The sequence below is a fragment of the Astatotilapia calliptera genome, chromosome 7, assembly GCF_900246225.1.
Source record: "Astatotilapia calliptera chromosome 7, fAstCal1.2, whole genome shotgun sequence".
Classification (NCBI taxonomy): domain Eukaryota; kingdom Metazoa; phylum Chordata; class Actinopteri; order Cichliformes; family Cichlidae; genus Astatotilapia; species Astatotilapia calliptera.
Window position 1 is genome coordinate 67,452,224 of NC_039308.1, and position 24,367 is coordinate 67,476,590.

At 43.4% G+C, this 24,367-nt stretch overlaps 2 non-coding genes across 2 annotated transcripts; both read right to left on the reverse strand.

The window, feature by feature from the left end:
- Positions 1–14,953: 14,953 nt before the first annotated feature.
- On the reverse strand, positions 14,954–15,025 carry trnap-agg (transfer RNA proline (anticodon AGG)). Its single transcript has one exon. It is a non-coding gene; the product is annotated as a tRNA-Pro (tRNA).
- Positions 15,026–16,274: 1,249 nt separating this feature from the next.
- On the reverse strand, positions 16,275–16,346 carry trnap-agg (transfer RNA proline (anticodon AGG)). Its single transcript has one exon. It is a non-coding gene; the product is annotated as a tRNA-Pro (tRNA).
- Positions 16,347–24,367: the final 8,021 nt, after the last annotated feature.

Consider the following 24,367-nt stretch of genomic DNA (forward strand, 5'->3'; position numbering starts at 1 on the left):
AGTAAAACTATGTTTTTGGACTTATGCCAGAAGGATGGACAAAGAACAATAAATACTTGTTTAATATTTTACTGGCAGCAGGCAAAAAAGCCATCACAAAAAAATGGCTTTCTTCAGAGAGCCCAACTATGAACATGTGGATGAACATCACAATGGGCATTTACAGAATGGAGAAAATGACAGCAGATGTGAACTACAAGAGGGACCTGTTTGTATCACGATGGAAGAAATGGATGGACTACATTAAAAAACGCAGGCCAGTTTTTGCTTTTGCTTTAGATTTTGACTTTGTTAACTACTAGAAGACTAGACGAAATATTAGTTACATTAATGGAAACAAAAACACACTCCCTACATTTATTTATTTATTTTTCTTTCCTTTTTCCTTATGTATTTTTTATTTATTTATTGTTTCCTGTTTTGCTTCTTTTTCTTTTCTTTTCTTTCTCTTCTTCTTCTTTCATTCTTATTTTAGTTGTTTAAATATAGGGAAAAAAATATATATATGTACTGAAAAATTGCTGAAGTTGATGGTATTGTATAGTGATTCCAAAATGTCAATTAAATAAAAATTAAAAAAACCATACAGCTCTGCTATCACTTCCAACATAAATGAAGACAGAAAACTAAACAGCAGTGACGTTTGTAGGGTTACTGAAGTTGGGCTAGCTGGTATATAATGATGTGCTACGTGATCGCTAGCGACACAGCTATGTTAGCATAATATAAACAAGCTAACTTTTTTCCACTCGATAAAAGTTAACGTGAGTGTTCTCGGTGGTCAGGAACAAATGTAATCGCATGGCAGGATGCTGTAAAAGGACCAAACTTCAGCCAGGAGAACATCCCCCCCCCCCGTCCCCTTCTGGCTGCCTCTGCCTCAATTTTATCCCACAACTTAGACATTCACATTACTCACACTCTCATTACACATACATATAGGATCTTGGGGGTGGGCACGATACACGGAATCCAAAGTACCATCAGGGTGTACACCCCACCCCTGGCATCGTTGCCCACCTCTCAAGGTTAAATACACGTAGACATTGAGGGCTAGCAGGAGGGACCATGCGCTTACCTGCTGCTCTCTGGCAGGTAGCTCCATGCCCTCCTGGGTTTTAAATTCACCTTAGAACACACATGCATCAACACTACAATGAGCGGGTGGAGGGAGGTTTGGAGTCTTCTCCCACCCGCATTCTCTGCGACCTGCTGGAGCGGGGGGGCTAGGAGGAGGAGTTGGCCGTCCGACTGCGGTCTGGAGTGTGGGGCCTCCCTGCTGCTGCGGAGTCGGGGCGGTCTGCCTCCCCCCACCGCAGGGAAAAGGGTAACACCACCTGGGTCTGGGTGCAGTTCCCCCTCCAGGGGCAAGGGTACCTAGACCCGGTTTGTAGAGTACGCTTGGGGAGTGTGATCGTGTGTACAGCGTCTCTTTACGTCTGTCTCCACGTTGGTTGAGTGTGGAGTAAGTGCATATGAGAGCATGAGGGTGGGAATGGATGTTTGTGTCTGTGTGTGCCTGTATGTCTGTGTCTATATGTCAGGTTGGGTGTCAGGCGCCACCTCTCTGGGGACATCTTAGGCCCTCCAAGGTTTGGAGGCCTATCTCCCCCTACCACCACTTCCCCTGCCAGTGGCGGACCCCCTCAGACATCGGTGCGTTGGTGGTTCTTTGTGTCCGGGGATGGGCGTCCGGGTACACACCGGCTCACTCCTTGGCGGCCGCTTATCGGGGCCTGGAGCCTGGGGCTCGCTCGAGCCACTTCGGAGGTGGGGTGCCCCCGGCCTCTCGGCCTGGGGCTCGGTCACTCAGGCACGGCTGGCTGCCGGCGGAGCTCACGGGCGCGTCACTGCAACCCCCCCTGGCTTCTGCTCCGCGGCTGCTGAGTGAGCCCTCATCTGGGACTCTCCTCAGCTCTTTCTGGGACAGTGGCGCAGCTGCCCCTCTGTTGGTCTTCCTTGGTCTCTTGTGTTCTGGGGGCCTCTGGATGTCTGGAGTTTTGATCTCCTCCATACCTGCTTCATGCCCTGGAGGACGGGGCTGTGGCCCCCCCACACCCTCTAGCAGATTATTACATGAAGGAACCTTTTAAAAACAAGCGCGTCCATGCTCACAGGTGTACACACGGGTGATCACACCCACAAACTACACCCATATTCCCATATATCATTGTGATGTTGTTTATTCTATTACTCTTGTTCTCTTCTGCTTGTTTTCTTTTTTCTTTCTCAGCAGGTGATCCAGGTGATTGATATATGCATTTTTTTTCTTTTTTTTTTTTCTGCTCATTCTGTTGGTTTTTGTCTTTTGCCCTTCTCCCCCGTCCCTCTTCTCAGCTGTTTCTCTTTCCCTCTTTCTTTCTCCCCTTCTTTCCCCCAGTCAAGTCTGTCCCGTATTCATTAAGTGAAAATAAAATAAACAATAAAAGGTGAATCAAATGGACCATTACGGCAAGGCTGGGATGGTCAATTTGGTAAAGTAAATCCGTTGGGCATCTTTCTTTGCCTTTAGACAATAATTCTGATGCAAAAGAGCCAAACGGGACAGGCCAAAAAAAAAAAAAGAAAAAGGAGAACAACTGAGATAATCCATCCACAATACAAGGTTAGTCATTCATATACTGCTGCATGGGCTGGGCTGTAGTTACATCCTAAGGTTTTAAAAACTGAGCTTAAATAAATGATTAGCGGTAATAAAAGCCGAGGGAGGTCAACAGTGATCACTGACTGTTTTAGGAGCTTTTTGAGATCAAATAGAAGAAAATACATAACATTAAACATGTTAACAACACAAAAGCCATATTAAACGCAGCTACTTTAGGCCCGGAAGTAGGATTCATCACTTAACGACCGGATAGCTGGACTGGCCATAGGCGCTAGTGATGAGATTTCCGGCTCTTTTTAGAGAACCGGCTCTTTCTGAATGAGTTGAAGTTATGAACTGTTTCTGAGAGACAAATAACACCAGGATCCTTTTCTATGTAGCTGACAGCTGGTAACTGTGCAGGGGCGGATCTAGCAAAGTTTTTGCCAGGGGGGCAGGTAGGGCATTAACAGGAAAAGGGGGCACAAAGACATACTTTTCTTTCTTATTCTCATTTAAAACGTTTCACTTTTATTAAATAATCATCTGAATCTTGCAACCAAAGTTTTTATCTGACATACAATGTATATAAATCATACATATACCAACAAGACAGTGTACATCACTGTCACAACAGCGTTTGTTTTCATTCAAAGGCTTTATGGCTTTTCCTATAATACCTGGTGGGCCGGTCTCTAGTCAAAATGCCCGGGCCCATTTTTTGTCCCAGTCCAGCCCTGGTCAAAGTAACAGGTAACAATTTAGAAACACCAGCTGACCTAACACCACAAATTTAAACTTAATAGCATTTTAATATATTTGCAAAAGATGCTCACTGCAAATGTATTCTAGTTAAACTGTTGCACCGACACAAATGGTCTACTATATCAGCAATCATATCAATAGTCCAATGAATCACAACAGAAAAGTTTTGACCTCTGAACTTTGGCTTCATAGAGACCCACTGTTGGGCTTCTAAATTTGTGATATATGATACTCTGGCCTCAGCACTTCATCCAGTCCCCTACCACCCCCTGTTGGTGGACAACATTATAGCTTCAACTTCTCCAATGTTTCTATACCACAGAATTATAAACATTCTTAATAAATCAATCAATAAATAAATGGAAACAAAACTTAGGTTTTGGTAGATTTGTCACACTTAAATGTCAATAAAATTCTAATAATAGCCAAAGAAAACCGAATGAACTACAAAATGCTTTTAAAAAAATATGATTTGAGTGAAACAGCAAAGAAACAAGGTCAGTGACGTCTGTCAGTCTCCAAAGAGCTAACGGTGCGTTCACACCGAACGCGATAGACGCGACCAGAGTGTCAGGTTTACATGTAAAGTCAATGGAGAAGCGTAATGAAGCGCGACTGGGGTTCCCACGAAAACGTGGTGGTCGCGTGTCCTAGTAGCGCAACTGACGCGTTTAACGCGCGAATAAAAATACACACGTCAGTTTGTGTGGTGCATTTTGTGCATTCGCGCATATCGTGTCAACCGCTCGAGTTGGAAAAATCTGAACTCCAGCGTGAAGTCGCGCCGCGACAACCAATCAGGAGCCTGGTGATGTGGCTCTGACCTAGGTCAAAGGGGCAGGTCCAGCCAAAGCCCTTCATTCTTCATTCAATATGTGCCGCACCCACAGCTATGTAATTGTAGCATCAGATGTACCGCAGCACTGATAACTTTTTACTCGCCCCTTGTGATCACCTGGCCATCCTGGTGTCCCTGAAGAGGCCACACCAGTCTCCAACGGAGCATTTCCTCCTCAGCCTTGTTCCTGCTCTGGAGAGCATGCCGCCTCAGATACGAGTATTAGTGAAATTTCAAATTTAGAAATTAGTTTTTGAAAACAGCTAAGCTGTGTTAAATTTGGAAACATTGGACCCGAGCGATCAGTAGTTTTCTGATGAGGCAGCAGCTCTGCAGGGCAGAAACAATGTTCGTAGTTTTCTCCTCCTTCTCCCTGAAGCTCTAACACTTTAAGCTGGGTCCTTTTTATTCCTGTCTCTCTGTAAATACTTATATTTGATATATTTATGTTTAATGTGTTTCTGTTTGAGAATTTTAATATTATTTCAAATAAAAAATTTTAATGACTAATGTCTCAGTTCAACTACACAGCAAATATTGGCACACAGCTTGAAACATGTAGAATTTATCTCATGTTATACTAATGAAAAAATATACTGCTATATAGGAACATAGTGAAGACCAATTATTTAAAAGAATAAAGAGAGGTTAGTTTATTTTGGAGTCAACCTCCATTTATTAAGAATATTTAAAAACAGGCAGGAACGCTCTTCAGAGGTTTGTGGGTGGCTCAGAGCCGTTGTGGGGAAGTTGCTGGGACTTCAAACGGGCTTCTTTTGGCTGCCAAGACGCTGCCCCCTCCACCGAGAAGTGGGCCCTGAACCTCTCCCTCACCAGGACGGCCTCTCTGGAGGAGTTGTTGGCTGCTACACGACCCAGGCCTGTTTTGAAAAATTAACCTGTGATAAGACAGCATATCAAGATATATTATAATATAACTAAAGATTAACTGTGCACAATTTTATCTAGCTCTCAGTTTTAAAAAAGGCTGGTGACCCCTGCTATAGAGTCTGACAGCTGCAGGGATTATATACAAATATTCAACTGAATCTATACCAGAATTAAACCAGGTCTAAATTAAAAAAAGGACTTTATAAGATAGACCTGAGTATCACTAGCAATCAGAGGTGGAAAGAGTACTCACTCAAGTACAAGTACTGTTACACTGGTTAAGTTGTACTCAATTACAAGTAAAAGTACTGGTGTTAAAAAAATACTTGAGTAAAAGTACAAAGTACTCTTCTCAAAAACTACTGTAAGTATTAATAACTTTTTAACAGACTGATGTTTTATTCTGTCGTCAATAGCAGGCATTCGACTCGATTCACCAGTATAAATATTTATGTTCAAAGCACATTTCTCAGATGAACAAGGTATAGAAAGGTAACTTGTTTTGTAAATAAATGTAGATATAAAAGGAGGAATTTTGTTTGTTAAAACAATGACAAAAATGTTTCTGAACATGCGTAGAACCATTTAAACTTTTCCCCATACACTGAACAACAGGCAGGAGTGTCTTAAAGTCTTAGCGTTTCTGTCACACTTTACTTTCTGAACCTTTTGTTCAGTTTCAGCAAGAGCTGGTTTTCTAAATTAACAGAGGCAATCCGACTTCGTTTGGCAGTGAAGAGTAGACCAGCATAGCTAAAAAGTCGTTCACACGCAGCAGAAGCAGGCAGAGCTGTGTTCAGTTTAAGAGAGAGGCTTTTGATGGCTGAGGAGTGCAGCAGCTCCATGGTGTCTGTGGCACAAGCAAGATAACCATCAAGCTCAACTGCACTTTGCAGCCTTCTGGAGATTGGTCTGGAGAAGAATTCATCTTCATCAGATGACTCTCTTTGCTGATCCTCACTCTCATGCTCTGTCGTTTCAAGATGTTGTTTGATGCATGTCAAGGCTGTAATTGCAAGTAGATAACACAATTTTGTTATTTAAATTTCAGTGATTATTCCTGAACACAAATTTAAAATCGGCAAATTCTCAAAAAGGATTGTTTAGTATTCAGGACAGACCATCAATAACTTACAACGTATTAGGTGAAATACTCACTTAAGCATGTGTTCAAATGTAAGATTACACAAAAGTGGGATCACATGAATCCTTACCAGCCTCTGTTACATCTGCTCTGTCAGTCCAGGAAGTCTTGAACTTGGGTAAGAGGACTGCAGCTGCAGCCAACTCTGGATCCTCCATCATCGTCCAAAACGCTTTTGAAGGCCATTTTGCAGGGCTCTGATGAGTGGCACGCATGTCGTGCTTGATGTCTCCAGCCTGCTAAGTTTGGACAGTAGTTGTTGGATTACTGGCAGGAGCCATCCCATAAAGGAAGTGGACTCAGACTGAAGGATGTTTGCAGCTTTCACCAGTGGCTTCATGGTGGTACAGTACTCCCTTAGGAATGCAACTTCTGCAGGACTCAACCTGTAAGACACAACAACAAAACCCATCATGACTATAATAGGGATCTTCTGATTTAATATTAAGAGTCTGCTCACGTTTTTAACCATCCATTAAGGAAAATTCACAAAATTTGCAACCATATTGGTAGGTGTCCAATTTTACTCACATTTTCACCTTGAACTCACAAATGCTCCTGATGGCATCTTCCCCCTTCTCATCAATGATGCGTATTATCCTGTCAATGGCAAGGTAGGTTGAATTCCACCGTGTTGCATTGGGACGAATGATCTGTAGCTCACACTTGTCCTCTACCACTTCATTAGCCAAATGAGACCGGCCAGTTTTGTTCCAAATGGCCTGGCATTTTGCAAAGCTTGCACGGGAGAGCCTCTTGTAGGTGTCATTCATGCTCTCTGCTAGGGCAGCGTCAGATGTTGCCACAAGGTTTAGCAGGTGACATGCACATCGCTGATGAGGCGGGAGTTGATACTCCAAACCAGAGTCTTCATCAAGAATTGCACTTGCCTCATGGTAGTCAATATGGTCAGTCAGGTCAAGAGTTTCTGGGTCTGCTTCATCTTCAGCTTCATCTGCATCATTTTGTGCCCCAAACATGTGGAAGGCCTTGACAGAGTTGGATCCATTATCAGTTGTGGTTCTTACAACTTTGCCTCTAATCTTGTATTGACAATGGATATCATCAAGCGCACCAGCAAGCAAGTCAAATGTGTGAGACCCTCTCAATCTTTTGCATGCTGATGCTGCAGACTCTTCCTCTATCCAATGGCATGTGACTCCAAGGTAACTTTTCTGATGAGCTGACCAACAATCAGTAGTGGTAGCAACAAATTTGACTTTATCGAATGCTGCAACCAAAGTCATCTTCATGTGATCAGCAGCTTCACAGATTCTGGCACGGACAGCGGGTCTGGAGATGACTTGAGGTTGTAATGTGGTTGAAAGATGGCTGTTCTACCACTGCAAATGGCTGTAGACCCTCACATATGAAATTGATGACAAGCTGTCAACAGTTACTTGTGGAACATGTTTGTTTGCAGCTCTCAACATCAGGTCTGGTAACTTGGCTTGTGTATTTGCTGAGAGCTTGTTTGGTGTGGCTGTGGTCTTTCGCTGATGAGATGTTGATGCCACAGTGATATTGTACTGCTCAATCTTCGATGGATGTTTCCTCTGTAGAGATAAATATTATCATACGTCAGGTTCATACATTACTTCATAACCTCACTGTGATTAAAAATAAAGGAAAACACATTTTTAAAACATCATTCAACTAGAGTCGGGGTGGGCAACTCCAGGCCTCAAGGGCCGGTGTCCCTGCAGGTTTTAGATGTGTCCGTGATCCAACACAGCTGATTCAAATGGCTAAATCACCTCCTCAACATGTCTTGTAGTCTTCAGAGGCCTGGTAATGAACTAATCATTTGATTCAGGTGTGTTGAGCCAGGGTGAGATCTAAAACCTGCAGGACACTGGCCCTGTGGATTCTTTCTTTATAACTTCAGGTCATTCAGGTAAACTAGTTATGTTATGTGCAACGCTGTCATGTGCCACTCTGGTTTTATGTTTCAAATTCATGTAAGACATCCAGAGTACTCTGATGACATTGACAAGGACATCTCCAGTTTACATGGGAAACTATTATTTCGTGTTCTTGAGATTACTTATTTACATCACTTTTCACAAAACGTACATACAGGTCTGATTCAAAACTGCATTTCTATTTTTTTAATGCATGTTGAAAGGGCAAAAATATTCCTGAAATACTGTTAACATTATTAAATTTGAAGGTTATTATACAGTGGTATTACTTTAAACTGAGTAAGACGGTATTTTGATAAAAGTTAAGGTCTCCGTTTGTTTCAGAAAAAGCATACTGTCATTTATTTGCTTTTATTATTTATTTATATGCCCTCCGCGGACCATCTCTGCACTGCGATGGTGATTAGTGGCTCCCTGCACACTAAGGGCTGCACACAGGGACAAGACGCACTCGGTTACGATCGGATCTTCCCTGGGCAGGGGGAGGTGATGAACTGTATGCCACTTTGTCATTGGCATACATTAAGTACAATGTTTTATTGCCTACGGTGGGGCAGGTCACATACTGGGTGAAGGTGGGCAGTGTGGAGTCCAGCGAGACATGATTAAAGTCCCCTGATATTAGAAGAAGAGCTCTCGGAGATTGCGTTTGCAGTCTGCGGACCACAGAGAGTCACAGGCTGCCTCCACGGATGCTAACGGCTAATAGCTCAATGTCTCTGCTGCAGAGTTGTTCTTTTCACAGCGATGTGCCCAGGGATACCACAACAAACACTGCCAGTCCCCCTCCTTTCCTCTCACCGCTGTCTCTCGTCTTGTCTGCCCGCAGCTGGAAGCCGGGCAGCCTACTCACAGAGGGAGTACCGGGCAGTGCCGGGATACTGCCACTGTGACCGGGTTAGCGTCATTAGCTCCTCAATCATATCAGGGAGCGATCTCACATTTACAGTGATTACAGGAAGGAGAGATGGTGTGTAAGGTGTCCTTCTCGGGAGACATCACCCCCGTCTCTTCCCTCACCGGGGTTGTCGGGTCTGTCTGCCGGTAGCGCAGCTGCAGGGCGCAGCACTAACAGCTGATCCCTAACGTAAACAAAGGAGCCATGCGCTGAGTGTCCAAATACGGGTGAAAAAAGAGGAGACAAAAGAAGAGAAGAGTCAACATAACTAGCACAAAGCGGTAATGCATGATGGCAGAATCTGATTGCTAAGACATAAGTTAAAGGTTAAGAGAAGTAAAGAGGAAAATAAGAAAGAAGCTCAGAAATGAGCAGAGCTGCCATAACAGGTAACACAGTTAAGGTTTCAGAAAAAGCATTCTGTCGTTTGTTTGCTCGATCATGCTTTAAACACATCAAAATGCATAGTGGGATTATAATACAAGTGAATACTGTGACAAGCACTGGTATTGAATAGGCAATCACTTAGCAGCAAGGTGAATCGGTGATGCATTAGTGTGGTCTGCACTTCCTCTTCTTTGATTGGGTGAAATGAGTTGAAAGTAATTGGATGAGGCAACCATGGGGAGTGCTCTGCATAATTTCAATAAAACGCCGTTTTTATGCATCTTTGAACGGTGTTTTCTGCCGAGTGACGTAAAAAGCGGCGTTCAAAGATAGACGAAAACACAGTTTTTTCCGCCACTTGGATGGTGCATTCGCTGGGTTTTTTGCGTTTTAAATAATTAAACTGCGTTTTTTACGCCATTTCTTAACCAAACGGGTTAGAAAAGGGGCGATATTTGGCACTAATGGCTTGCCATACCTGATGGACCCAGGTACGGCGAGGACGTCCTTTACGCCGCTGATCTGCTCTCCACAGTAAACAGAGAAGGGAGACTCTCTCTTCAAACGCTAGATTGACAGCTGCCATCTTGCAAACATACCGTCTGGCACTACTTCCTCCCACATTTCTGCTTCACGCGTGATCAATTCGCGTTGGATGTGCGTCAAGGTGCGAATGTGCACACGACCAGCTAGGGGCGTCTGGCGCGTTTTGGTTGTGTCTATCGTGTTCGGTGTGAATGCACCGTAAGAAACAATTTCAAAGGCTTTGGGACTCCACTGGTACCAAATGCACAAACCTTTGAACAGTTTGAACAGTTGCTATTTGAAACAGCCCGTTCTCCCCCTGTACTGTGCACAATACTATACAGGGCCCCAAAATACAGTACGGACTTTATAAAGGAATTTCTGACTGAAGTCACGATAAAATGTGACTCCTTTCTTATTGTCACGGATTTTAATATTCATGTGAGCTGTCCAGAAAAGCCCATGGTTAAAGACTTTTTCAATCTTACTGATTCTTTTAATTTAGTTTGATGTGTGTCTGCACCCACACAAAGGTGTGGCCACACTCTCGATCTGGTTTTAGCGCACACATTGCCTGTTTTTAATCTGAAAGTCTCTGACCCTGTTTTCTGTCCCTGTTGTTAAATTCTTTCACAGCACCACGGTTCTCCACCTACTATAATCAATTCTCCTGAGACACTCAAACGTAGAGGAACTCAGTTCTAGGTTTCATACCACTTGTCAGACTGCCTTGGATATTGTTGCCCTTCTAAAAATCAGGCATGTTAAGACAAAGCTTGAACCCCGGTTGAACGATGAAGCCCGCGCTGCGAGGCGTGAATGTCGTAGGGCTGAGCGGAGATGGAAAAAAGATAACTTACAGGTCTCTTTGCAAAATGAGAGCGCTGGGCCTTATATAAGTTCACAGTAAAAGAAGCAAAGCGGAAATACTTCGCTAACATTATTTTGATAAATTATCGGAAACCACATATATTGTTTAAGTCAATTGAGACCATTTTAATCACTTTTCAGTTTTGAGCCTTCACATGAAATGTGTGAAAAGTTTCTGCACTTCTTTATAAACAAGGTAGCCTCGGCTAGGGCGCAGATTATTTTGCCCACATCTGACGCCTCTGATCCTCCAATTTGCTCGGCTGTCTTTCAACAGTTTGAGTCGGTTACTCTTGCTCAGCTACAGGAGGTGGTGGATCATCTAAAGCCTGTAGGCTCGCCCTACGATGCCACCCCTCCCCGTTTTCTGAAAGAAGTAGTTTTCTACCACAGGTTCAACTGTTTTAACCATTTTAAATAGCAGCCTTACCTCAGGTGTGGTTCCAAAGAATTTCAAAGATACAATTGTGCAACCACTTCTTAAGAAACCTGGGCTAGATACAAATCCGGTTTTGAAAACTTTAGACCAATATCTAAGCTGCCCTTTTTATCTAAAGTCTTGGAAAAAGTAGCATATAACCAATTGATCCTGTACTTGAATGCACAAAATGTTCAGGAGATTTTCCAGTCCGGTTTTAAAGCAATGCATAGCACTGAATCATCACTCTTAAGAACTTTTAATGATATATTTTTATCATGTGATTCTGGTGAAAGTGTCATTCGTATTTTACACGATTTAACTGCTGCATTTGACACTGTAGACCATGAAATTTTAATCTCGTGTTTGGAGCAGTGTCGGTATAACAGGTGTGGCTCTGAAATGGTTCAGGTCTTACTTAACAGATCGATCCTTGTCAGTTCGCCTAGGAAAGTGCTCCGCTGTCTCATGGAGTACCACAGGGTTCCATTCTGGGCCCTATCCTGCTTTCGCTTTATTTACTTCCCTTGGGCTCAGTTTTTAGGAGACACAGAATATATTTTCACTGGTATGCAGATGACTGCCAGATTTATGTTCCAGAAAAGCCAGATCGGGTCGGTTGTAACCAATGTTCCCTCTAATGTTTCACGTGTCTGAGTGAACACACAAACTCTCTGAGCGTCCCTTGGACCACTGTGAGCGACAGCAGACGTGTGCACTGTGGTCACGCCAGCATCCAATCCATCCAAGTTACATGTTTATTAAAATAATCAAATTACAGCATTTATGTTAGACTACTTTTAATTAACTGCTTCAGCCCACTTACAATGAAAATTAAAAATAAAATCTTGTTCATGACCTGTAGTATGTTAACACTATTGGAAGTAAAAATAACTTGAACTCCAATTGTTGCAACTTTCATACATAAATAAATTTGATCGCCTCTGTCAGTGCGCCCCAGGGTGGCTGTGGCTACAATGTAGCTTGCCATCACCAGTGTGTGAATGTGTGTGTGAATGGGTGGATGACTGGATATGTAAAGTGCTTTGGGGTCCTTAGGGACTAGTAAAGCGCTATATAAATACAGGCCATTTACCATTTAAAGCCGCGGCCGGCTGAGTTGGTTGTGTCCCTGTGACGCGCCTCCAATAATCCATAATGAGTCGTACTTGTACTTTGCACATTTATTTTAGGAACAAAACAAAAACAAGCGTTTGCGCTTTCAATCAATTTACAAATAGCGCATGGATTACAAGGTGTGCCAAAAAATGACGGTCAACAGAAAAGTTTGCCCACAAACCACTCACCCAACACACCTGCCGCGAACACCGAGATTAGGTACAGTAAATAGACTGTGACCACACCCACATGCTATCTCCTGAGATGCAGGTAAAGCTATACACCTGTGCCACCATAACAAATAAACAAAACATAAACATTGACTTTGGCTCTTACACCAATTTTGAAAACAAAACTTTCTTTTTTTATTTGTTATACAGGGAGTGCAGAATTATTAGGCAAATGAGTATTTTGTCCACATCATCCTCTTCATGCATGTTGTCTTACTCCAAGCTGTATAGGCTCGAAAGCCTACTACCAATTAAGCATATTAGGTGATGTGCATCTCTGTAATGAGAAGGGGTGTGGTCTAATGACATCAACACCCTATATCAGGTGTGCATAATTATTAGGCAACGTCCTTTCCTTTGGCAAAATGGGTCAAAAGAAGGACTTGACAGGCTCAGAAAAGTCAAAAACAGTGAGATATCTTGCAGAGGGATGCAGCAGTCTCAAAATTGCAAAGCTTCTGAAGCGTGATCATCGAACAATCAAGCGTTTCATTCAAAATAGTCAACAGGGTCGCAAGAAGCGTGTGGAAAAACCAAGGCGCAAAATAACTGCCCATGAACTGAGAAAAGTCAAGCGTGCAGCTGCCAAGATGCCACTTGCCACCAGTTTGGCCATATTTCAGAGCTGCAACATCACTGGAGTGCCCAAAAGCACAAGGTGTGCAATACTCAGAGACATGGCCAAGGTAAGAAAGGCTGAAAGACGACCACCACTGAACAAGACACACAAGCTGAAACGTCAAGACTGGGCCAAGAAATATCTCAAGACTGGTTTTTCTAAGGTTTTATGGACTGATGAAATGAGAGTGAGTCTTGATGGGCCAGATGGATGGGCCCGTGGCTGGATTGGTAAAGGGCAGAGAGCTCCAGTCCCACTCAGACGCCAGCAAGGTGGAGGTGGAGTACTGGTTTGGGCTGGTATCATCAAAGATGAGCTTGTGGGGCCTTTTCGGGTCGAGGATGGAGTCAAGCTCAACTCCCAGTCCTACTGCCAGTTTCTGGAAGACACCTTCTTCAAGCAGTGGTACAGGAAGAAGTCTGCATCCTTCAAGAAAAACATGATTTTCATGCAGGACAATGCTCCATCACACGCGTCTAAGTACTCCACAGCGTGGCTGCAAGAAAGGGTATAAAAGAAGAAAAACTAATGACATGGCCTCCTTGTTCACCTGATCTGAACCCCATTGAGAACCTGTGGTCCATCATCAAATGTGAGATTTACAAGGAGGGAAAACAGTACACCTCTCTGAACAGTGTCTGGGAGGCTGTGGTTGCTGCTGCACGCAATGTTGATGGTGAACAGATCAAAACACTGACAGAATCCATGGATGGCAGGCTTTTGAGTGTCCTTGCAAAGAAAGGTGGCTATATTGGTCGCTGATTTGTTTTTGTTTTGTTTTTGAATGTCAGAAATGTATATTTGTGAATGTGGAGATGTTATATTGGTGTCACTGGTAAAAATAAATAATTGAAATGGGTATATATTTGTTTTTTGTTAAGTTGCCTAATAATGATGCACAGTAATAGTCACCTGCACACACAGATATCCCCCTAAAATAGCTAAAACTAAAAACAAACTAAAAACTACTTCCAAAAACATTCAGCTTTGATATTAATGAGTTTTTTGGGTTCATTGAGAACATGGTTGTTGTTCAATAATAACATTATTCCTCAAAAATATAACTTGCCTAATAATTCTGCACTCCCTATAAAGCTCTGACTTGTATTATGAGTCTGAGTCTGTGGTCTGGGAGAGAGTCTGTAACTCGGTCTGCAGAATACAGTAAATAATGACCAATGTTGGGCAATTAATTATATAGTTACTTCTTCAAAAAAGTAACGTTGTTGTTTGTTATACAAACAACAAAGTTTTTTGCAGCTGTTTACCTAAAAATGCAGCCAAGGCGTTTTTTAAACAAACATTTCAAACTATTTACAGAACAATCAGCTGTTCTGCATCAAATCTGATGCCACACAAATTATTTGTGCCACTCCAAAAATAATTTGTGTCCACTATGAGATGAAGAAGAACAACAGCCTGATACCTGCAGGCCTGACAACAGGAGATGTATCACTGCTGTAACACCTGTAACACTCAGCAGTCGCCTCATTGTTCTGACACACAAGCAAGGGCTCGTCCTTGACAGTTGACAGATGACTTGACAGTTCATGTGCAGTCACTTACTATACTTGCTTTGATAGCGTTTGTCTTCAAACATCTCATTTTGAGTACAGCTTTTTACAGGAGTTCAGTTCACAGGCAGCAGACTCTTTTGTGTCTTTGTCCATTTGAAAAGTTGCAAGAAAGTCATGTTTCTATTCTCAAATAATCCATTTTAACTGAATTGATTAAAACTTAGGGCTCGTCCGGGATTTGAACCCGGGACCTCTCGCACCCTAAGCGAGAATCATACCCCTAGACCAACGAGCCACAGGACACAATAGCTCACATCTGGACTTCTGACATATACTTGTGTGTGAATCCTGCAAAGTTGTGATGTGGCATTTGGTCCTCACTGCTTCATCCAGTACAACACCACCCTCTGCTGGTGGAAAACGTTATAAGTCTTCATCTCGTTAACAGACGCCCCCACTATATGCTGTAGCATTTTTATGGTATCTATGTACCTTTTTCACTAGAGATGTGTAAAAACAGCATTTATTTCTTCAGTTGCACAAACGTAATTATACAAAAAACATTAAAAAGTTTTTAAGGGACAGGAATACACCCCTGTGGATGTGTCGGACTCCCTGTAAATGACTTTTCAGAATTTCTAGCTGGGATTATACCCAACTACGATCATGTTCTTATTGTGGGAGATTTTAATATCCAATTCTCATGTTTGTTTTTAAATGTTTAAACGGTCTTGCCCCAATTTACCTCTCTGAGCTTCTTCATCCTTACTCACCCCCAGGTCTCTCAAGTCAGCTGACAAGCTGCTCCTGGAGGTACCCAGGTCCAAGAGGAAGCTCGGAGGGGGCGGGGCCTTCTCTGCCCCAGCACATTAGAGAGGCCCCCTCACTGTCCACTTTTAAAACACGTCTTAAAACCCATTTTTACTCCTTGGCTTATGACACAGTCTGACCCTGATTTTATTGTTTTAATCTAATGCCATGATTTTTATTGTTTTAAATGCAATTCTAATTATCATTTTATTCAATTTTATTATTGTTTTTGCTATTTGTGCCAATTTTATTACTTTAAATGTTATTTTAATTGTCATCTTATTTTTTAAAAATATTTCTCTATTTTATTTTTTTTTTTTTTTAACTTGTTTAATGTATCATGTTTGGCATGTCAAGTGTACAGCACTTTGTGTTCAGCTTGGGGCTGATCTGAAAGTGCTATATAAATAAATTGCTTGCTTGCTATTTAAACAAAACACTTATTTACCGAGTAAAGAGAAATTTCTTGATGCATTCTGATTAACGCACTGTCACAAGACAAGCTGTCAGTTTGATAGTACGGTAATTCTTGACTTGACAGTTCATGTGCAGTCACTTACTATACTTGCTTTGATAGCGTTTGTCTTCAAACATCTCATTTTGAGTACAGCTTTTTACAGGAGTTCAGTTCACAGGCAGCAGACTCTTTTGTGTCTTTGTCCATTTGAAAAGTTGCAAGAAAGTCATGTTTCTATTCTCAAATAATCCACTTTAACTGAATTGATTAAAACTTAGGGCTCGTCCGGGATTTGAACCCGGGACCTCTCGCACCCTAAGCGAGAATCATACCCCTAGACCAACGAGCCACAGAAAGCAGCGGCTCACATCTGGACTTCTGACATATACTTGTGTGCAAAGTTGTGGCATTTTGTCCTCACTGCTTCATCCAGTGCAGCACCGCCCTCTGGTGGTGAAAAATGTGATATCTTCAACTTGAACTTTTAAACGTTCTTTTTTTTTTTTTTTTTTTTCTTTCTTTTGTGTGTCCCGTTTGGATCTTTAGCATCAGAATTGTTGTCTTAAGGCCAAGAAAGATGCCAAGCGGATTTATTTTACCAAGTGGATCATCATGGCCTTGCCATATTGGCCCATTGGATTGACCTTTATTATAATTATGAATTTATTTTATTTTCAGTTGCTACAAACGGGACAGACATGACTGGGGGATAGGACAGGGAGAAAGAATGAAAGAAAGAGAGGGAGAGAAAGAAAACCAAAGGGGAGAAGAGACGGCGAGAAGGGGGGAAGAAAGAAAGAAAAAAACAAACAAAAAAAACAAAACACCTGGGTCACCTGTATGGAGAAAAAAAACAGAAGAGAAAGCAAACAACAAAGAGCAACATAATAAAAAAAACAGCACCATCACAATAAACTAGCTAGCAGTAGATATCAGTAGATACTAAATAATAAACGATATTGTGCAGCACGCAAGATAGACAGCGTACAATGTGCTTTGAGGCAGCAGCCAAGAAAGCTGTAGTCCGCGTCTGTGAATACCCGTGTGTACACCTGTGTGCATACCTGTGTGGATCAGCATGCTTGCATTCCAAAGGTTTCCCCATGTAACGATCTGCTAGAGGGTGTGGGGGGGCCACAGCCCCGTCCTCCAGGGCATGAAGCAGGTATGGAGGAGATCAAAACTCCAGACATCCAGAGGCCCCCAGAACACAAGAGACCAAGGAAGACCAACAGAGGGGCAGCTGCGCCACTGTCCCAGAAAGAGCTGAGGAGAGTCCCAGATGAGGGGTCACTCAGCAGCCGCGGAGCAGAAGCCAGGGGGGGTTGCAGTGACGCGCCCGTGAGCTCCGCCGGCAGCCAGCCGTGCCTGAGTGACCGAGCCCCAGGCCGAGAGGCCGAGGGCACCCCACCTCCGAAGTGGCCCGAGCGAGCCCCAGGCTCCAGGCCCCGATAAGCGGCCGCCAAGGAGTGAGCCGGTGTGTACCCGGACGCCCATCCCCGGACACAAAGAACCACCAACGCACCGACACCTGAGGGAGTCCGCCACTGGCAGGGGAAGTGGTGGTGGGTGGAGATAGGCCTCCAAACCTTGGAGGGCCTGAGATGTCCCCAGAGAGGTGGCGTCTGATACCCAACCTGACATATAGACACAGACATACAGGCACACACAGATACAAACATCCATTCCCACCCTCATGCTCTCATATGCACTTACTCCACACTCAACCAACGTGGAGACAGACATAAAGAGACGCTGTACACACGATCACACTCCCCAAGCATACTCTACAAACCGGGTCTAGGTGCCCCCGCCCCTGGAGGGGGGAACTGCACCCAGACCCAGGTGGTGTTACCCTTTTCCCTGCAGTGGGGGGAGGCAGACCGCCCCGACTCCGCAGCAGCAGGGAGGCCCCACACTCCAGACCACAGCTGGACGGCCAACTCCTCCTCCTAGCCCCCCCGCTCCAGCAGATCGCAGAAAATGGGGGTGAGAGAAGACTCCAAACTTTTAAACGTTCTTAACAAAAGAAGTCAAAGACTTTATCTTTGATGTGCATGGTATCCATTATTGCAGATCATATATTATATATCCTGTAGTGTTTGTTTTTCACAATAGTACATGTGGAAGTATTAGTAAAACTGACTATGATGTTAACAAAAGGTAGAAAGAATAAACAGGAAGTGGTCAACGTTCCTGCAAGACCATGGTGCTACATATTACATATAGCAGACAATCAAAACAGGACCACATGTGCAATGTGCAAAAAATGCAAAAAATGCATAAACAAAAATGGTGCAGCACCGGACAGAACAGAACGAGACAGACACAAGACAGTGCAGGAACAAGAGTACAATAGAAATTTGCAAAAGACTTTGTATTGTGCAAAAAGTCACATGTTGTATGAAGGTTTGTGTGTGAGAGAGAAAGAAGAGTGAAGAGGTGATGTCATGTTCTCAGCTTTTTAGGAAACAAACATTTGTTCCACATGACTTTTCCGGTAATTTGTGCCCCACCAGTGAGGCATGCCACACACTTTGAGAATTGCTGCCCTATAGCCCAACAAGCAAAATGAAACCTTTATGGTGCTGTGACATGAGAATCTATTCCAACATAATCTTCTGCTGGTAAAGTTTTTCTTTATTGTTTTTTAATTTCTTAAGACATTGGAGACCTACATAAAGAATGATTCAATAAGTCGCTGAGTGGATTTCCCACTGTATAGACTATGTGCACCTTAGCATATGCTACTTCCGGTGAGGAAACTCCTGTAGGGCACTTCGTTTCCGGTGTGATATTCGCATCTTGTTTATGGTCGGGTTTTCCAAAAAAAGGTCAACCAAATGGACGAATCAAGCGGCGATTTACATTTCTCAAGGTGTCTTGGGCATTTACCGAATATGTCTGTAGATGATGTTCATCAACTTATCGATATTTTTCCCTCGCACCTCAGAGCAAAAGAGAGAAAGGGTTGAAATTTCTCAGTATTTGTATATAGAGTTCCCTTGTCTTGATGCATGCTCAGTCATCCAGGTAAGTAAATCTCCAAAGGTTGATTCTGTTCATCTGGACGTAGCGTTTTGTGGGAGAAACGTTTCATCCCTCATCCAAGTGACGTCTTCAGTCTCAGCTGACTGCTGGTTTCAATCTTATAAACAGTACATTTGCATAATGACTGGTCAGTTCCTTAATCTTAATTATGCAAATTCTCATGACCATTGATCAACAACCACGCCCAAAACCCACTGATCAAAGACCACTGATCAAAGGCCATGAGTACCTACCCTGGAACACCACCAAGTCATTGGTTCAGATATGTGGATGACACCTGGGTGAAAATCAAATCTCAGGACGTTCCACATTTCACGGATCACATTAACTCATCAAATTCACCAGGAAGGATATGAACAGTGGCAGGTTAGCCTTCTTAGACTGTGAGATTTCCATCAGTAATGGGGGACATCTAAAAGCTGACGTGTACCGTAAACCTGCACATACGGATCAGTATTTAAGGTTTGACTCTCATCATCCACTGGAGCACAAACTGGGCGTCATCAGGACGCTACAACACAGAGCGAACACCATCCCCACTGACACAGCAGCCAGGGAAGCAGAAGAACATCAAGAAGGCCCTGAGTAAATGTGGTTATCCCCACAAAGCTGGGAAGGCTCCTAAAGAAAGCTCCAGCCGATCCAGGAGAGAAGAACAACCGCTGCCTAAGTGAAAACCTGTAGTGATCCCGTACGTGTCAGGAGTATCGGAGGAGCTGAGACGCATTTTTTCTAAACATCAGGTCTCTGTGGCTTTTAAACCCCAAAACACGCTGCGCCACAAACTGGTCCACCCCAAGGATCGGGTCCCCGACACAAACAGAGTAACATGGTGTACACTGTTAAATGCAGGAGGATTGGCAGGATTCATACATCGGGGAAACCAAACAACCTCAGTATTAATCATCAGTATTAATTTTAATTTCAATTCAGGTTAGATTTTTTTTGTGGGCAACGCAGATTTTCTGTGCGCAGAGACCGTGCCAGCAGTGCGCAATTGCGCACGTGGCAGCTTAGGGAACATTGGTGGTGAGTGTTCCCAGACTACAGCCAGATCAACTATGCTATGTGATAGTCAGTAGATGGGTTCCAAATTGAAGATCATATGCAAGTTTTGGAGACTGTTTATTACTAATCACTGTGTAACTGCTGTAAATTCACAGTAACTGCCATCTCCTTACAAATGTTTTTTGGATTAACCACACTTATACAGACTGTATAGAACTACCACCTCTAAAATGTTCGTTTGCAGAGAAAAGAGACAGGCAGACTATGCTTACAGGATGTGATGTGACAACACTAATGAAATATTGATGTGTCATATTTGTTCAAGACGTTTTTCTTATGGGCAAAAATATTAAAATCATAATGAACAGGGGTGGTGATTCCTATGACTTTGTGTATATAATTTGGAATTTTTTACAAATGTGGGCCAAAAATAGACACATGATATCATTTCATTCATTTCAAAGGTTTATTTGCATGACGCACAAACAGACACAATTGAAAGGTACAAATGTGTTGTGCCTGAAACGAATTCAAACGTGGTGCAGATGTGTGTCACAGGTTGATCTGGCTGTAGGCTGTGGCACTTGGCCAGAGGTGGCGCTGGTTGACTCGAGTCCATGTTAGTGCACAAAGTAAACTGCTCGCTTTAGTTGTGAAGCAAAAACGCTGAAATCGGAGAAATAAAACGTGCGAGGGAACGACTCGTTTACTCTTTCTGTCCTGTGAACAACATCGGCGTGGTGTTAATTGTTTGCTGTTTTCGCCATCGCGTCGTGCATGAGACAATCACCAGGTAAACTCGCGACAGTTTTAAACATTTTGTTGTTCAACAGCATCAAGACTGACGGAGTGTGTTTGAGATAACCTCACAAGTGTCACAGATGACACATTTGGCGTTTTTTTGCTGGTTTGTCAGTAGCAGCTCCTGAAACGCAAGTCTGCCGCACACCTGTTCGACCAAATCCAGTTAATCCAAGAGCGTCTGGAACACCGGAAATGTACAACCCTACAGCCGGTCTTAAAACAGGAAGTTAGCATTTTGTCGTGCACAGGGGCTGTATCCCAATTCGGGGTCTGCAGCCTTAAAGGCCGCACTTTAAGGCCGATTACGTCGAAGCGACAAAAGCTGTCCCAATTCGAAGGCTGCTCGAAATGCGGCCCTCAAATGCATCCTTCATTTCCCTGAATTTTAAGGACGTGGCGGTGTAGACTTCGTGGCCCAACATATCCCAGAATGCATAGCGCGGCGGTGGGTGTGGATTAGTGATGTTCGATTTGTGAACGAATCATTCAATACTCAAGAATCACTTTACTGACTCGTGAATCATGATTCACAAGCCCAACTGACTCACTGACTCAACCCTGTTGCTGTTAGCAAACTAATTCCATTAGTAGAAATATATCTAGCTTATAATTAAAATTGGGGGGGGGGGGGAAACAACAGCCAGTTTCGTAACAAAAGCATTTCTGCTCTGAACTGGAAGAAAAAACCCTGAGTAGAAGCTCACATCAAGAAAATAGCTCTTCGGTTCAGAGTAGCATCGCGCTGCTAACATGCTAACAACACATTTGAGCTACTCACCCCCTCCCTTCCTGTGCTGAATCGTAAGCCTAAGCGAATCACTCAGGACTCGCTCACCCCCTACCTCCTGTGCTGAATCGTAAGCCTAAGCGAATCACTCAGGACTCACTAACCCCCTACCTCCTGTGCTGAATCGTAAGCCTAAGCGAATCACTCAGGACTCGCTCACCCCCTCCCTCCTGTGCTGAATCGTAAGCGAATCACTCAGGACTCGTTCACCCCCTCCCTCCTGTGCTGAATCGTAAGCGAATCACTCAGGACTCACTAACCCCCTCCCTCCTGTGCTGAATCGTAAGCGTAAGCGAATCACTCAGGACTCACTCACCCCCTCCCTCCTGTGCTGAATCATAGAACGAGCGAATCACTCAGGACTCGTTCACCCCCTCCCTCCTGTGCTGAATCGTAAGCGAATCACTCAGGACTCACTAACCCCCTCCCTCCTGTGCTGAATCGTAAGCGTAAGCGAATCACTCAGGACTCACTCACCCCCTCCCTCCTGTGCTGAATCATAGAGCGAGCGAACGAATCACTCACTCACCCCCTCCCTCCTGGCTCACAACTTCTTCTTCTTCTTGGTTGGCAACCAATGTTAAGGCGCATTACCGCCCCCTGGCTGAACGCACAGTGGACATTTAGATGAGAAAATATATATTTGACACACTTAAGGAAAATACTAATAAAATACAAATAAACAAAATAAATGTTTATTACGGAATTTTGATAGGAAATTGCTTAATTTTAGAAATGTTTTTGCTCTTTTTTTCTCTATAAAATAGTAGTTTTTTTTTTTTTTAAATCATTCATCTTAGCAGTGGGATTTACATGAAAAGGGAAACAAATTAAGTTTGAGTGAAAATGTAAAATTTTTGCACTCTCTGATCAACTGACTCAGTGACTCAAAACACCCGATTCACTTCGGTGAGTGACTCATTAACACTCGACTCAGTAAAAAGAATCAAATTTACCATCACTAGTCTGGATAACTTTGCCGGAAAAAAACGGTGGATGAGTTGCGCCCGAAGAGTAAACTTTAAGTAAGTACTGAATATTATGTCACTTATTTATGTGCAAATGTTTAATAACGAAGAACATTAAAACATTACTGTTGGCCACATGTCGGCCGAAGTGTGCTCTTCGGCCGCCTCTCATCCGCCGTTTTTTTTTGCAAATTTATCCACACCCATCGCTGCGCTATGCATTCTGGGATACGTTGGGCCACGAAGTCTACACTGCCACAGCCTTAAAATTCAGGGAAATGAAGGATGCATTTCAGGGCCGCATTTCGAGCAGCTGTCACTACCCGATCCGTACCAGAAACCCAATCGGTACCCCGCATGCGCAAATCTTACGTCACTTCCTCTCTTTGCGACATTCAATATATTTGAATGATACGGTTAGCCCCCAGTTAGCTCCTAGCATTTCTCAACAGCCCTGCCTCCTTTTCGACTGCCCGGGACATTTAAACAATGGATAATCCGTATACAAAGAAATTCATGCTTTTCTCCTCAACAGAGAGCATCCCCCGATTGAGCAACAGCGCCGTAAAATAAGAAGAATGGCGCCTAATTACAGAGTTAATAATGCAGACTTCGTAATATCTCACGTGTAGATTCATCAGTCAGATGAAGTGTTTACTGACAATTGACATCATCATCACTATTCCAACAATCCTCTCCTCACAGACAAGCATAAGCACACTCGGCTATCGCTAAATCAGATTTAACACACGTTTGTAATGACGCTAATTCAGTTTATAATAGGGTTTATTCGCTCGGTCAGCAGGTGGCGGTATCCTCGTACACTGGGGAGTACACTGCCATTAAACGAACAGAAGAAGAAGAAAACATCTGCACATGCGCGGTACGGATCGGGTAGACCCGATTTGTACGGTCAGACTTTACACATGCGCAGTAAGGATCGGGGAGTCCTGATCCGTAACTTTTTTATTTTTCGTTTTTGTCTACATTGTACTGAAATGCTTCATTGTTGCAAACATTTTAAGATATACTTGTTATTCTTAACATCTTAACAGATACTCTGACCCATAACTATCGTAAAACGCTACGACCGGAAGTAGAAACCTTTCGCGCATGCGGGGTACCGATCGGGTTTCCGGTACGGATCGGGTAGTGATAGTGACAGCAGCCTTTGGATTGGGACAGCCTTTGGCGCGCCGCTGTGACATAATCGGCCTTGAAATGCGTACTTTAAGGCTGCAGACCCTGAATTGGGAGACAGCCACTGTTACACTAGGCAACCTGGGCAGCGCGGGGGAGAGAAAGATGGCGGAATAAGCGGTTGTACAATGTGCGGGTCTGATTAAGAAACGTGATTTTGATGTCCTGTAAAATACTTTACTGACAAACTGTTACTCCAAAGGAAGTAGAACGCAAGCGAAACCCCCTGGAAGTTGCTTTGACAGACCTTCAGGCAGACACAAAGATAAACTTAGAGCGATAAAAATGGCTAACCCCAAGCTAACAGGTAGCCTCTCCGACCATGATTACAACCTTGCTGCTATGCGAGAAGCATGTGAGGATGAAGATATAGAAGAGATGGAACTTCAGAAAGAGATCGGAAGACCCATAGGTGACCACACTCCGTTACCAAGTCCCAATCCCAAAAAAATGAAAAGCAAAATAACTGAGAAGCAGGTGAGCATCGAGAATGCATATGAAGTTTTACTTGGCTTCACAAAGAGATGCGAGGAAAGGTTTGATTCGCTTGAA